The sequence below is a fragment of the Schistocerca americana genome, unplaced genomic scaffold (assembly GCF_021461395.2).
Source record: "Schistocerca americana isolate TAMUIC-IGC-003095 unplaced genomic scaffold, iqSchAmer2.1 HiC_scaffold_949, whole genome shotgun sequence".
In the NCBI taxonomy this organism is placed as follows: Eukaryota; Metazoa; Arthropoda; class Insecta; order Orthoptera; family Acrididae; genus Schistocerca; species Schistocerca americana.
This window is the reverse complement of record NW_025726729.1, coordinates 32,501-37,500: the sequence shown is the minus strand read 5'-3', so window position 1 is coordinate 37,500 and position 5,000 is coordinate 32,501. Positions and strand designations below refer to the sequence as shown.

Genomic DNA, 5,000 nt, shown 5'->3' with positions numbered 1-5,000 from the left:
CAAGTGCCTTAACCTAACCCGTATTGTACCTTAACCTAACCCGTATTGTACCTTAACCTAACCCGTATTGTACCTTAACCTAACCCGTATTGTACCTTAACCTAACCCGTATTGTACCTTAACCTAACCCGTATTGTACCTTAACCTAACCCGTATTGTACCTTAACCTAACCCGTATTGTACCTTAACCTAACCCATATTGTACCTTAACCTAACCCATATTGTACCTTAACCTAACCCATATTGTACCTTAACCTAACCCATATTGTACCTTAACCTAACCCATATTGTACCTTAACCTAACCCATATTGTACCTTAACCTAACCCATATTGTACCTTAACCTAACCCATATTGTACCTTAACCTAACCCATGTTGCGCCTTAACCTAACCCATGTTGCGCCTTAACCTAACCCATGTTGCGCCTTAACCTAACCCATGTTGCGCCTTAACCTAACCCATGTTGCGCCTTAACCTAACCCATGTTGCGCCTTAACCTACATGTTGCGCCTTAACCTAACCCATGTTGCGCCTTAACCTAACCCATGTTGCGCCTTAACCTAACCCATGTTGCGCCTTAACCTAACCCATGTTGCGCCTTAACCTAACCCATGTTGCGCCTTAACCTAACCTATGTTGCGCCTTAACCTAACCTATGTTGCGCCTTAACCTAACCTATGTTGCGCCTTAACCTAACCTATGTTGCGCCTTAACCTAACCTATGTTGCGCCTTAACCTAACCTATGTTGCGCCTTAACCTAACCTATGTTGCGCCTTAACCTAACCTATGTTGCGCCGTAACCTAACCTATGTTGCGCCGTAACCTAACCTATGTTGCGCCATAACCTAACCTATGTTGCGCCTTAACCTAACCTATGTTGCGCCTTAACCTAACCTATGTTGCGCCTTAACCTAACCTATGTTGCGCCGTAACCTAACCTATGTTGCGCCTTAACCTAACCTATGTTGCGCCTTAACCTAACCTATGTTGCGCCTTAACCTAACCTATGTTGCGCCTTAACCTAACCTATGTTGCGCCTTAACCTAACCTATGTTGCGCCTTAACCTAACCTATGTTGCGCCTTAACCTAACCTATGTTGCGCCTTAACCTAACCTATGTTGCGCCGTAACCTAACCTATGTTGCGCCTTAACCTAACCTATGTTGCGCCTTAACCTAACCTATGTTGCGCCGTAACCTAACCTATGTTGCGCCTTAACCTAACCTATGTTGCGCCTTAACCTAACCTATGTTGCGCCTTAACCTAACCTATGTTGCGCCTTAACCTAACCTATGTTGCGCCTTAACCTAACCTATGTTGCGCCTTAACCTAACCTATGTTGCGCCTTAACCCAACACACGTTGGGCCTTAACCCAACACACGTTGGGCCTTAACCCAACACACGTTGGGCCTTAACCCAACACACGTTGGGCCTTAACCCAACACACGTTGGGCCTTAACCCAACACACGTTGGGCCTTAACCCAACACACGTTGGGCCTTAACCCAACACACGTTGGGCCTTAACCCAACACACGTTGGGCCTTAACCCAACACACGTTGGGCCTTAACCCAACACACGTTGGGCCTTAACCCAACACACGTTGGGCCTTAACCCAACACACGTTGGGCCTTAACCCAACACACGTTGGGCCTTAACCCAACACACGTTGGGCCTTAACCCAACACACGTTGGGCCTTAACCCAACACACGTTGGGCCTTAACCCAACACACGTTGGGCCTTAACCCAACACACGTTGGGCCTTAACCCAACACACGTTGGGCCTTAACCCAACACACGTTGGGCCTTAACCCAACACACGTTGGGCCTTAACCCAACACACGTTGGGCCTTAACCCAACACACGTTGGGCCTTAACCCAACACACGTTGGGCCTTAACCTGCTCTGTAATTGTCATACGACGCGTTAAATTAGTGTAGTGTTGCCTAACTGCAACCCCCGCAATATAGTTTGCTACTCGCACTGCCCGGTCCCCAGAGTATCGCTTCATGTTAAACACCTTGCAGCTATACACTGTAATGCGGATGGCGGCAGGACGTACATGCTCAATGCCCTTCGCAGTTGTTCATTGGCATTCGCATGGCGAAGCACAGCCTACGTTGTGGTACGGCTTGTGGCAACTGTCCGCTGATGTTGTACGTCCAAATCACACACTGTACCGCACATTGGTCCTCATGTACTGAATGATACATCGTGGTACATGTGTGACCGTACCACGACTGCGCCAACAACGGCGAACCATACGGTCCAAATATTGTGCACTCAGCTACGTGTCGTCTCCCTATAAGAGCTGGATTGCAGTATGGTATGCCGTGGATGGCGATCAGCATGAGCCGTCTGTTGATGTAGTGGCGCGTGTTGTCAGACGTAGTCGTCTCTTCTCACACACCGTGATAGCATGGTGCACTGCGTTCCACATCTGCGACATGCGACAGAGGCCGGTTGACAGTCGTTCGCGCAATGGACATCGCATACGTACGGGGGCCACCTTCCACGTGTTCGCGAAGCGTGCACATGTTGTTGCGTGTATGTGGGCAGACATAGTGTGTCGTGACACCTGACACAGGCATGCAACAATCGTTGAATTTGCAAATGGCGATGGACGTCTACGTTTGCTGGTGACGTTACGCAAATGAAGAACTGGTAAACCGTTGTGGTGCGGTTGTTCTCGCTAGAGGTGAATCAGTGATGGCGACGATCGGTTGAGCTACCAACCGGTTGTTTCAGCGATACCCACCATGCCCACGAACGTGAATGGCATGTGGGTGTGAAGCGATACGCGGCGGTGGCTGGGTGGGACCGTCCCCGGCCGGTGAGGGGGGGCCTTCCGGCGTGCTGGCCGCGCGGTGCGTGGGCGCACGCGCTACAGCCGGCTGGTGGGGGCGGCCAGTGGCAGGCGCGCCGGCCGACGGAGGCGGCAGGCGGCGCAGCTGCGCGCCGGCGCACCCTGCACGCGGCGCCGTGCGGCCAAAGTAGGTCCTCGCGGGCCCGGTGCGAAGCGCGGTGGACATCTGCAGTGTGCTGGTCCGATTGAGGACTGTGTGCGCTGAGGATGCGCCGCCGCCCGGCGCTCGGCGCCGCGACGCCGTCTGCTGCTCGGTCGCCTCTGCGGTTCTCGCAGGTGGATTGTATCGCAGCTGTGCGGACGTGTTGGCGCGTGCGCTGTGCTGGGAGAGTTCGCTTCGGCACCCAAGTGGGGCTTTTGTCCTTCTGTGGCGCTGGCGTTGGAGCTGCCGGCCACCGTAGGTGGCGCGTGTTGTCTCCCGCCGGCAATGCCACGACAGCACGCTCCCGGGCCTCTGTCGGCAGCGGCAAGCTCAGTTGGGAGCACGGGTGGTCGCACCTAAAGCGTCTACTCGCCAAACTCCGGGCGATTGCGCCTCTCTCGAACCCGACCAAGTACTTAGGACGGCGCTGCGCGCCGCCGGGACCTGAGAGGGTTTCGAGGTGTATTGTGCAGGGGAGCTCAGCCTCCTCCTGTTTGCAGAATAATTGAGCGGACGCTTGCGTGTTCGCGCGGGCCCCCGGGACACACTCCCGGGCGGCCGGCTGCTCAGCTCTAGTTGACGCAGCTCCCTGGTTGATCCTGCCAGTAGTCATATGCTTGTCTCAAAGATTAAGCCATGCATGTCTCAGTACAAGCCGCATTAAGGTGAAACCGCGAATGGCTCATTAAATCAGTTATGGTTCCTTAGATCGTACCCACGTTACTTGGATAACTGTGGTAATTCTAGAGCTAATACATGCAAACAGAGTCCCGACCAGAGATGGAAGGGACGCTTTTATTAGATCAAAACCAATCGGTCGGCTCGTCCGGTCCGTTTGCCTTGGTGACTCTGAATAACTTTGGGCTGATCGCACGGTCCTCGTACCGGCGACGCATCTTTCAAATGTCTGCCTTATCAACTGTCGATGGTAGGTTCTGCGCCTACCATGGTTGTAACGGGTAACGGGGAATCAGGGTTCGATTCCGGAGAGGGAGCCTGAGAAACGGCTACCACATCCAAGGAAGGCAGCAGGCGCGCAAATTACCCACTCCCGGCACGGGGAGGTAGTGACGAAAAATAACGATACGGGACTCATCCGAGGCCCCGTAATCGGAATGAGTACACTTTAAATCCTTTAACGAGTATCTATTGGAGGGCAAGTCTGGTGCCAGCAGCCGCGGTAATTCCAGCTCCAATAGCGTATATTAAAGTTGTTGCGGTTAAAAAGCTCGTAGTTGGATTTGTGTCCCACGCTGTTGGTTCACCGCCCGTCGGTGTTTAACTGGCATGTATCGTGGGACGTCCTGCCGGTGGGGCGAGCTGAAGGCGTGCGACGCGCCTCGTGCGTGCTCGTGCGTCCCGAGGCGGACCCCGTTGCAATCCTACCAGGGTGCTCTTGAGTGAGTGTCTCGGTGGGCCGGCACGTTTACTTTGAACAAATTAGAGTGCTTAAAGCAGGCAAGCCCGCCTGAATACTGTGTGCATGGAATAATGGAATAGGACCTCGGTTCTATTTTGTTGGTTTTCGGAACCCGAGGTAATGATTAATAGGGACAGGCGGGGGCATTCGTATTGCGACGTTAGAGGTGAAATTCTTGGATCGTCGCAAGACGAACAGAAGCGAAAGCATTTGCCAAGTATGTTTTCATTAATCAAGAACGAAAGTTAGAGGTTCGAAGGCGATCAGATACCGCCCTAGTTCTAACCATAAACGATGCCAGCCAGCGATCCGCCGCAGTTCCTCCGATGACTCGGCGGGCAGCCTCCGGGAAACCAAAGCTTTTGGGTTCCGGGGGAAGTATGGTTGCAAAGCTGAAACTTAAAGGAATTGACGGAAGGGCACCACCAGGAGTGGAGCCTGCGGCTTAATTTGACTCAACACGGGAAACCTCACCAGGCCCGGACACCGGAAGGATTGACAGATTGATAGCTCTTTCTTGATTCGGTGGGTGGTGGTGCATGGCCGTTCTTAGTTGGTGGAGCGATTTGT

The 5,000-nt window shown here is 53.2% G+C and overlaps 1 non-coding gene across 1 annotated transcript in view; it reads left to right on the top strand.

Moving 5' to 3' along the window:
• Window positions 1–3,596: 3,596 nt before the first annotated feature.
• The window catches only part of LOC124592629, a 1,910-nt gene continuing 506 nt past the window's right edge, over window positions 3,597–5,000 (top strand). The window contains exon 1 of the ribosomal RNA XR_006977580.1: window positions 3,597–5,000. This exon is cut by the window's right edge and continues 506 nt beyond it. This is a non-coding gene — a ribosomal RNA (small subunit ribosomal RNA).